At 45.4% G+C, this 9,916-nt stretch overlaps 1 protein-coding gene across 1 annotated transcript in view; it reads left to right on the top strand.

Annotated features, from left to right (window-relative positions):
* Positions 1 to 4,632: 4,632 nt before the first annotated feature.
* Nckap5 (NCK associated protein 5) overlaps positions 4,633 to 9,916 on the top strand; it is a 555,868-nt gene continuing 550,584 nt past the window's right edge. The window contains exon 1 of the mRNA XM_032914699.1: positions 4,633 to 4,964. The gene's annotated coding sequence lies outside the window, so the exon portion shown is untranslated. The remainder of the gene's footprint in view (positions 4,965 to 9,916) is intronic.

Here is a 9,916-nt window from a genome sequence, read left to right as displayed (position 1 = left end):
TTCAAGACTCTAAACTTCACTGAATTAAGTTTACCATTGATTTCTGTCATTTTCCTGGGCATTCTAGTACCTCCTCTGAAAAGACTTTTCGTATTTCTCCCATTCTTACGCTTTTACCTACTAGTGGTTCTAATAAAATGTTCCACACTTGTGGAGTTTAGGAGAGCACTGGATTTGTCTATGATTGGGTCGCATGTGTCAAGTGTGTCCCTCTTTGAGTGAAGCCATGGTGACTTATTAATATGGCCTGTTATACCAATGGATTCCTTAACAGGAACAAAACTTTTCCTCCTGAATGGGCTACAGTTGGGCTGAAAGGCAGTTACCCAGTTCCCAGTTACCCAGTTCCCACTTACCCAGATAACCACGTGACTCTCAATTTATACTTGTCTCTCTTAAATATTGGCTTAAATTGTTACTTCTACTTCATTAATGAAAGAAGTAAGTTCGGGGTTGGGGAGGTGGTTCCCGTGGGTAAGAGCGCTGGCTGCTCTTGGTGAAGATATAGGTTTGATTCTCAGTACCAACATGGTGGCCCACCACTATCTGTGACTCCAGTTCCAGGGGTGCCATGCCCTATTCTGGCCTCCTCAGGTACTAGATATGCATGCGGTGCTCATATACATATATATGTGCAGACAAATACTCATGCATGAAATGAAGATACATCACAATGGAAGGAGGAGGTTCTTTTTGGTATGCTTGGGATCAGGTGGGGTGCCTTGGGGTTGCCTTGTGGGTCTGGTCAGCATGTCTCTGTCATAAAGGGCCAGTGCCTTTCTTCTCCAGCCCATAGGACTTCTCTAGATAAATTACCTGAGCATGTCTCATTCAGAGGCAGGATATGCTTTTCCAGGAACACTACTTTCAAACCAACAATTCAGTCTTTAATTCTTCAAGATTCTGTGGTCATATGGCTCTAATCGCATTTTCATTTTAAGATGATGCCCATTGCCTGTTTTTAAAATTTATCGTCAGGAGGCTGTTCATTGTGAAGCAGTCTTAATATTTTTTAAACCCCATTGCAGCCTTAATTTTGTTGTCTTATTTTATTCCTTGCATATTGATTTCACTTAGTTAAATTTATTTAACTAGATGTGTTTGATCGATCTTGAATCAGTGCTTATGTTCTCCTTTATTAGACTGAGTTCTCTCTCTTTTTTTTCTGTCTCCTAAAGTATACCTTTTAGAAGTCTGCCATGACCTTTAAGCACTAATTTTCAGTTTTATTTCTAGAACATACATTGAAATTATTAAATTTTCTCCATTTCTACTGTAGTTCCACCTGAAAATTTGTATTTAAAGACACCATGTTTAAAATGTCCTTAACTCCCTTATAAGTAGTTATTGATTCCTTTTTTATTGGTATATTTTTTATTGAGAACATTCTCAAATGTACGGAAAAGTTCAAAGACCATAGTAACAGAGCACTGTTCTCCCCACAATTAAAAATCAGCAAACATCTACCATGTACTCATAAATGTGTTGCTGAGAATTGCATGATTTGGCTGGAGAGTGCTGCACACATGGGTTGGACACCGGGCCATATCTGACGTGTAGACTTAGCATGTGTGATCCACGATTTCAAAAGAAAAACCTTTGTTTTACTCAAGTTTTCCAAAATGAGTGTTAGACATCATCACAAATAGTTTAACACATGTCTTTGGAAGATAAGGGCCATTTAATTGATAATCATAGTATTTTTATTTCCTAGTAAAATAATCTTCGTCATGTTGCATGGCCCTAGCCTTATTTAAATTTGGCTGGCTTTCCCCCAGATACACGTCTTAGGTGTTAATTTTTCAGGAGTGACCCACTCTCTCTGGTCGCACTTGGCTATAGCACATCCTCCCATCTTCCTGGTTGCAGCTGTGTTTCTCACCTGTACACACCGAGTGGACGTGTGCTAGGCTTTTCTGAGCCCTGCTCATACCTCTGCTTCGTGTCTACTGTCTTTCATCTGCTTCTCCGTTTGCTTCCTTCTCTAGAAGAGAAGCCCTACTTAGATAACTTACCTGTTTCACTTTGCCTGTCCCCCCTCTGTCCCTCACCTTCTTCCTTCCCTCCTTCCCTCCCTCCCCCACCTCTCCTTCCTTCCCTTCCCATATGTATATATGTAAATGGGCATATGGCAAGGCTCAAGAGTCAGAGGCCAGCATTCAGGGGTCAGTCCTCTCCTCCCATCAGGGGTCTCAGAGATTAAGCTCAGGCCTTCGGTTTGGGTAGCAAGTGCCTTTACCCACTGACCCATCTTGCTGGTGCTAGAACATGACTTTCCCCGAATCATTGGGAAAATATTTGCTCTGTACTTCTTGTGTTCGCCTTTCACACAGCTAAGACTCTGCCCTTGTCTAGTGGAATTATTCTCCTTGCAATTTGCAAATGCAACAGGGTCCTGATGGTGGAGGCGTTTTCCGAAAGTGAGCACCCATCAGTGTTTTACTTAGTGGCTTTGCATGTATTGATTTGGATGGGTAATTTCACTGAGAGCACGGGGTGATGATGCTTCTAAGCTGTTCCCGATAAGCCATCAACACAGGTGAAATCTCCCCCGTTAACCACTGCACAGCCTTCGTTCATCCTGTGCTGCCCACGCTCTGTGTCCGCTCACCCCACTCTTCTTATTCTGCAGCTCCCCTTACCTTCTAGCAGAAGCTATGTTCCTCTACTCTGTCCTTGTGAATACCCTCCTCTCCAGAATGAAAGCTACACAAGATCAGTGTGCGTGTGTGTGTGTGTGTGTGTGTGTGTGTGTGTGTGTGTGTGCAAGCCAGATAGACTGGTGTTCCTAGTAATGAACAACAAAGACCCTGTCTTAAACTAGATGGAAGGCAAGAATTGATACCTGTGGTTGTCCTCTGACAACCCTATACTCTCCATGGCAGATGCACTCTCACACATGTAAGACACATGTATATCATGCACATACAAACACATGCACAATGATTCAAAACAAACAAATATTAGGAAAGCTTCCACGCATGACATCAGTCTTTAACTGTCACTTACAGTATCCACTTTAAGGCAGAAACCCACCTTGCTCAGAAGTTATGTTTGTCATTTTGAATACTAACTTGAGAATCACGAGTTGGAGCCTTCAATATCCACAGAGCTGCGTGACACTGTGGTAAGTGCCACAGGGCCGTATTAAACTGAGCAGGAACACAGCCTATGACCAGATGAGTGGGTGGGTGCTTAGTGGAGCTTGTATGCATTTTTCCAGTATAGTATCAAGAAAGGGAATGGCCTAGACTCTAATTTAAAACCCTATTCCATTTTCAAAGTTAGGTAGATTTACTTTTTCCTAGCTGTTTTGTACCTTTATGAATAAATGGCTTAATTTTTTTCTTTTCAACTTTTCCACTGGTGATTTCTTTATCTATCAAGTTATTTCTTCAACAAACTTGGTCATTCCACGTAATTGAATGTTTCCCAGAACTTGAAATAAATATACAAAATGAGGTATAATCCCTCTGTCTATATTCTTTCATGCTTCATGACTTTTTTGTCTGCCTCTGGGAATACTGTTATTTTTTTATTAGACTTAAAAGAAAGAAAAATAACTCTCGAGGTAATCCACGTGTCTATCACCCAGCACAAATTTATGTGCTTATACTAAAGTATTATATTGAAATAAATCAAAGGATATTATTAGTAAGAATACCTCTCCCAAAGAAGAAACTATTAGGTTTGTGAAACCCTCATCTTAGAAGTCGTATTTGCTAATAAAACAACATTTCCTGGAAAGGACCGTTTTCATGAGAAAATGGGAATTTATGAGAATTCTTTTAAGGAAAAATGAGTCTCAACTGAGTCCAACATTTTCTTGCCCCAAGTGGATTTCCCTTTCATTCCAGAAATGCCAGCAGGGGCCAAAAGGTAGGTGTTTTTGCCAGTTTCACCCAGCCCTTCTTCAGACATACCTATTGCTTCCAAATGCACTTGGGGCTGTTAGTTCCAGCTCTTCCTTGCCTGTTAACAATCCTTTGGATAGCTGTACACAGTAGCCTCCTGGTCAGCTCCATCATAAGGTTAAGGAACCTGTTTGGTTAGCTCATTAGTAAAATTTGTTCCACGCAGGCAGGGTTAGGAGTGGGGGTGTGGAGGGAGCTAGGAGCCTGCTGGAATAATGGAGCCCTCTTTCTCCCCCTTTCTTTTTCTTTTTCTTTTCTTTCCCCCTCCCTCCCTCTCCCCCTCTCTTTCTTTCTTTCTTTCTTTTTTTTTTTTTTTTTTTTTTTTTTTTTTTTGTGGAAACTGGGAAGTGAAAGCAAGGTTTCTCCTGGTACCCAATTCTCCTTTCCTTTCAGTTTCTTGTTTTGGGGTAGACAGCTTCAAGCCTCCTCTCTGGCATTCAGAGTCCTCCACCTCCCCTCTCCGCTGCATCCCTTCTTTACCCCTCCCAAGGAGGGTCCCCAACTCCAACTCCAGGCAGAGATTGGTGGAACCATTGGGTTGAAACTGATTGTGATAGTAGCAGATGGGCTGGATTTGACAGGGTGGATTCTGAGCAGCTTCTGAGTGGGGGGCGGGGCAGGGAGGGAAAGGGTGGGGGTGGGAACCCAAGGGCCAGAGCGGACCCATAGGAGTGCGCGCCTGCTGCTGCCGCGGCGCCTGCCATACCACGGACTTGGGGGCATTTCTTTAGCGCGAGATTCCCAGGGAAGTGGCACTGCTGTCCCCAGGCGGAGCGGGAGAGAAAGGTCCTGTGGCCCAGATTGCACTGGGACACCGGAGGCAGGCGCGAGCTGGGGACAGGAGGCGTGCGACACAACAAAAGCCTAGGTGCCCGGGCTGTGGAGCACGCGCGCGCGCCGACAGGCTTGACATGGCAAGTTTGTCAACTGTGGGCTCCGAGGCCAGCTCCTTGCTGCCCCCCAAGTGACGGCATTGCAGGGTCTGCCCTCCAAGGCGGGCAGCCCCCACCACGACCTGGGCCCTCTGCAAAATGCTACCCCGCAGGCCAGGTAAGAGGACGCCAGCTCCCTGCACCCTCCCAGGCGTGTCCCCAGAGCTGTTTTCTATCCTCCATCCCCTGGGCATCCCCTCGTGCCGGCTGATCTGGTCGCTTTTAAGCGTTCCATTCTTCTTGGTCCACCTCTGCCCCCTGTCGCTGATGACACTGTTGCCCTCCCTGAATTCCTTATAGAATCCCAAAGCCACAGGGGTGTGGTAGAATTTCTGGGAGGTGGCACTAGGTTGAAGAGTCTTTTGGCTCTGAAAGTCAGCGCCAGGACAATCAAGGCAGGATCTAAAGCGATTTAGCATTCACTCTCTATTCCCCAGCTGCTTAAGCCAAGCATCACGCACACCCCTTTCCACCTGTGGGACCTCGCTTTGTGCTGGAAACGCGCACGGAAACACGCACACGTGCTCAATGTCCCTGTGCACACAGGCTCGCTTCCTATAGAGGACTTTTGTAATGGTAAAGGGAGAGGAGGACGTGGATCTTAAGTAGCATGGTCTCCCAAAGCATCCAGGGCCTCATACTTCTGTGTGTTCCTTGGTCTCCATTATAGTGATCAGATAGTAAAACATTTGGAATGTGTGGGGAGGCTGCTGATTCTGGCACTGGGCATCACTGTGCTCCTTCAGTCGATTGTCTTTCTGGCTTCGCCCCTTCTTCCTCCTAAGATATTGTATTGATGGTTTCCTCTCCTTGAAAGTCAATGTCCTAGTATAGAATGGGGCTCTAAGGTCAACAACCTGGACCACCACGGAAAACCTGGCGCCAGCAGCCTGCGAGGGACTTCAGACGAACTGTTTCCTGTTCTCTATTCATAAGCATCAGGTCCCTGACCTGCTATGTCAGATACAGGGCCTTTTTCTCACTCCTTCACATGCCCCAGCCCCAGTGCACGCTCCGCCCCAGCTGAATTGGAGTCCTGTTGCTACCAGCGACTATCTATGCCTCCTAAGCCTCTTAATTCTGATTGATGGGCAGAAATATGATATGATTTTGGAGTGAAGCTGCCTGGGAGGCAGACCCTCCCCCATCCCCACCCCAATCCTTAGAGAAAAGGGACTGTTAGGATAGACTCATTAGACACAAGTAGCCACCTGACATTTCTTTTTACCCTTGTGGCTTTTGCCAATTTGGCACAAATAAACAAGCCCCCTCTTCCCGGCCTGTTGCTAGCTACTTTAATTTTTACTCTCCTCCCCATAAACCCATTTCTAAAAGAGATTCCCCTTGTAGTAGTTTCCAGAACTATTCTTGTAAATGTTTACACAGTCATTTTCTAGAAGTGATTTTATACCCATAACCTCTTAACTTCCTGTTGGTGTCTCTGTGTGCTGGACCACAGGTATGCGTAAGTGACTTGCTGTCTGTGCTCAGCCTGCTGGTCTCAGCCTCCCATTTCACTGTCTCCAGGATTACAGGAGGGATATAGGATACTTGGATGTTTCAGACCAGGTCCTTCCCGCCTCCAACTCTCTCTCTCTCTCTCTCTCTCTCTCTCTCTCTCTCTCTCTCTCTCTCTCTCTCACACACACACACACACACACACACACACACACACACACAGACACACACACACATTTCATCCATTCTCTTTCCCACTCTGCAAGTCCTTCTTCTTTCTTTCTCCTCGGGAATCTCCTTAGAAAAAGAAAGGAAACAACCTCTACTTTTAATGTTACAGTTTGTAACTTTTATTATAAAGCCAAACCCCAGCCCCCTCCGCGAGGCAGCCTGCTTCTCCATGCTGGCAGAACCAAACAGGATTTCTGGACCTATATAAATCCCCGACCAGACTGTACTCCTCCTCCCCAAAGGGTGCGCAAAGGATGGTTTCATTCTCGCCACTGGAACTGTCTTTACAAGAATGTTTTGTTCTTCACTTTTTCCTAATTCCCCAGTGTGTTTGGCAGGGTATTTTCATTATCTAAACCATCAGACTTAGCTTTTCTTTTATTTTATTATTTTTCCTGTATGTGAGTCGCTTTGGAAACCCATGTGCTATTTTTGAATCATTCATTTACTTGTATTAAACCAAACTTCCTGGAGGGGATTCCCAAACCTTGGCATCAGTGTGGGCCCCTTGGGTGGGCAGGAAGCAGAGAGGAGTTCCGAGCGACTTTAAAGTTCCCAGTAAAGCTGTGTACAGCTCTGATGGCGAATGTCATAATGGCATCGTGCATTTGATTAGGACTTTACAGTTTACAAAGGCCTTCCTCAGGCATTATCTCTTTAATCCTGGCAGCAGGAATTTTAAATAGTGAGGATTCCTCAGAAAGGCCCTGTAATGCCTGCCGATCCTGCTTAACCAAAGAGAAAGGGAGCGATGGAAATTGAATGGGCAGCTGATGCATCTTTAATGCATAGAATAAACACAGCAGAGACAGCTCCCGAGCTCACTTTGGAGCCCAACTTGAGCAAAGAAGCAAGAGGTCAGGAACCACTTGTGCATCTGAGAGGAAACTCCATGCTGTGCTCTGGTTGCCCAGGGAGTTCTAGTTCTGGCTGGATAGGGGTTCCGGGTGCTCTGGGCAGTCCTTGACATAGGGTTCACGTTTAGATGAAAGTGTTAACTGGGGTTGCATGGAGGCTCTCAAACTTCGCAAAGCCAGGGGGCACTGATGTAGTGCTCTTCAGCCATAAAGCATGCTGGGATATCCTCTGGCTTCTGGAGTCTCTTTACTGCAGGCATGGGGTAATTTTCTCTACTTGGACATACAGCAGGAGTTTGGGTCTCCCTGAGTCCCGATGAAGGCAAACAAGAGTTCTGTCATGTTTGTCCTTCACTCTGAAACCAGGGCCTGTCTTCCATGGCAGTTTGTGTCTGTTTATGATGACAGAGGGAGGGAGGACAGGGGACCACCCTATAGTTTGTCTTTTTTAGCCCAGGTTCCTTGAACTGTGGGTTCTTGGCCAGGTTTAGAGAGTATCAGGCAAGGGTTTTCTTCTGTGGAGTGGCTGCTTTAGTCGCTGTTCTATTGCTGTGAAGGGACACCATGACCAAGGCGACTCTTACAAAATACATTATTTATTGGAGGCTGGCTTACAGTTTCAGAGGCTAAATCCATTATCATCATGGTGCGGAGCATGGTGCCAGGCAGGAGTGTGCTGAAGAAGTACCTGAGAGCTACATCCCGATCTGTAAGCAGAGAGAATGAGCCTGGGTATAGCCCAAAGCCGACCTTGTGACATACTTCCTCTTAACAAGGTCATACCTTCTAGTCCTTCTCAAATAATGCTACTCCCCAAAGAGCAAGCAATCAAATATATAAGCCTATGGGGGATATTCTTATTTAGATCACAACAGTGGCCCTGAATATTAAATCTAACCAGAAAGCTGTTGGCTATATGCCTAATATTCATACTTGGAGAGGATACAGTAGGAGTTGAAGCAGGGAGAAGGAGAGTGCAGATGGTCAAAAATATATTGTATGCATATATGGAATTAAAAGAAAGATTTTAAAATCGCAAAACCAAAATCAACACAGTGGAAGTCAACTGAAGAACACTGCCCAAGGTTGGCCATTGGCCGCTACTTGCATGCACGTCTGCAGACACACTTGTACGTATCACTCAGAAGAAGGAGTATACATAAACAAACAATTGTCATGTACAAATGTACTCCGAAAGCTTACAGGTTGGGGGGAAAAGGACATAATTATTTATACCAAGTCCTGAGTATAGGGCTGATTAGAGAGAAAGAGAAATCAGTCCACAGGAATGACAGGAGGTAAGTGATGGAGAATGTACCTCCCAGGGGAGGGAAGGAGGCATGCACTCCAGGGTCACTTGTCCATGAGGAAAGGGTGCAGAGTCATTACATCAGCAAAAGGCTTGAGCTCTGGAGATTGGGAGATGCCTGAGTGGTTGGTGTGCTTGCCACATGGGGGTGAGGACTCAAGTTCAGATTCCTAGGATCCATGTAAAAGTTCTCGGTGGTGTGACAGCCTTGGAAGGAAAGTCAACAATCCTTAGACTGAACTGGATAGCAAGAACGGCCCTATCAGAGAGCTCTGGATTTGATTGAGAGTCTCTGCGTCAGTAAACACAGTGGACGAGTGATCGACGATGATTCCTTACACCAAGCCTGAACATCCAAATGTGTATATATCCCCTTTCATATGCTCACACAAATTAAAACATGCATACACACATGAGTGTGGGAAAAGAACAAAAGAAGGAGGAGGAGGAGCAAGAGAAGGGAGAAAGGGAGAGGAGGAAGAGGAGGAGGGAGAGGAGGAAGAGGAACATATGTCAAATTCTAACTGTAGTCTGTGGCTCATGGAATTCCGAATTCAGGTTCTCTTGTGCTACAGGTAATCAACCCCAGAGTCATCTCCCTAGCCTAGAGATGTGTTCATTCGCCCCCTTCCATCTATTTCTTAACAAATATGCTATTGGCCCCAGTCAGACCCAGATCATATTGTAGAAGTGCTAAGCATTTTGGGTACACTTTGTGTTGTTATCAATGAATGGAAAAATTGGAGATGGATTGCCTCGGTACCTAGCACAAAGTGTGACACTCAGTTCACAGAGAGACAGCTTTGGCAAGTTTGGCGTCTTGGCCCTAAAACTCTGGACCGGTTACTTGATAAGAGAGCTGGTAGTAGCAATGAAGACACCTATCCTAGTCTGTGAGTCCTACTCACCCCCCATGCAATGGGTATCATCTTAGGGAAACCCACCCTGATTCCTCCACCCATTCGATGATATGGGATGAGGTGGAGGCTTGCTTTGGTAAATGGCTATTTCAGCTGATGATTCTAGACATTAAATTCCACAGGCAACAGGTAAGACACAAATTTCCATGTATAGATATTGTACACTAGGTTACTAGAATTCTCTGTCATGTCTAGAGCTGGCCGAGAGAGGCAGCTTCTGAGTTTGTTTGCTCTGGCCTTGGAAACTGGTGGTGTAAAATGAGGTGAATGAACTCGCTTCCACAAAGGGGTAGGA

The sequence above is a fragment of the Rattus rattus genome, chromosome 10, assembly GCF_011064425.1.
Source record: "Rattus rattus isolate New Zealand chromosome 10, Rrattus_CSIRO_v1, whole genome shotgun sequence".
NCBI lineage: Eukaryota > Metazoa > Chordata > Mammalia > Rodentia > Muridae > Rattus > Rattus rattus.
This window is presented reverse-complemented; position numbering and strand designations above follow the sequence as displayed.